This window comes from Nicotiana tabacum, chromosome 8 (assembly GCF_000715075.1).
Source record: "Nicotiana tabacum cultivar K326 chromosome 8, ASM71507v2, whole genome shotgun sequence".
Lineage (NCBI taxonomy): Eukaryota > Viridiplantae > Streptophyta > Magnoliopsida > Solanales > Solanaceae > Nicotiana > Nicotiana tabacum.
Genome location: NC_134087.1, coordinates 163,787,276 through 163,788,125, shown reverse-complemented (window position 1 = coordinate 163,788,125; position 850 = coordinate 163,787,276).

Below are 850 nucleotides of genomic sequence, written 5' to 3'. Positions count from 1 at the left end.
CGGACAGATGTTATATTTTACTATATTTCCTAGTTGATGCTCATGCACTTATGACACCGGGTTTTGGGGGTGCTTATAGGTTGTTCAGTATTGTACTTATGAAACTATTATCATTTACTCTGTAAATTATATCTTTTACTATTTAATTGAAAGAAATTATGATTTCAAAAATACTAAAATGAGTAAATAAGTTAATCATTTATTATTGGCTTTCCTGACGACAATGTTAGACGCCATCACGACCTTTAATGGATTTTGGGTCGTGACATCAACCAAAAAAGAGTATTTTCATTTTAGTTGGGAAGAGGAGATCAGGCAGGACATGGCGAGGCTTCAGATTTCTAAGGACATGGCCCTTGATAGAAAGCTGTGGAGGTTGAGTATTAGGGTTGTAAGTTAGGAGGTAGTTGAGTCTAACCTTACTTCGTACCTTTGTGAGGCTAGTCTGGTAGGGTTTTTGTCGAAGTTAGTTAGTGACAATGTTGGGTCTTACTACTCTTTTGTTTTCCATAGTGTCGGGTCTATGTACTGTCTATCGCTTTTGCTTTGCATCTACTTTCTCCCTTTCATGATATTATTTTTCATATAGTTTCTATAGGTGGTACTAATGTTGTCTCTTTTCGTCTTCTTGAGTCGAGAGTCTTTCGGAAACAGCCTCTCTACTAGGGGTAAGGTCTGCGTACACGTTACCCTCCCCATACCCTACTAGTGAAATTTTACTGGGTCGTTATTGTTGTTATGAAGCATAAATTTCAACGTTGTTTTGCATAAAAAAAAAGTAAAGCAACACATTAGTTCCTTTGAGTTTGTGTGAATTTTTAGAAGAATAATTAAATTGTTGAAGAAAATA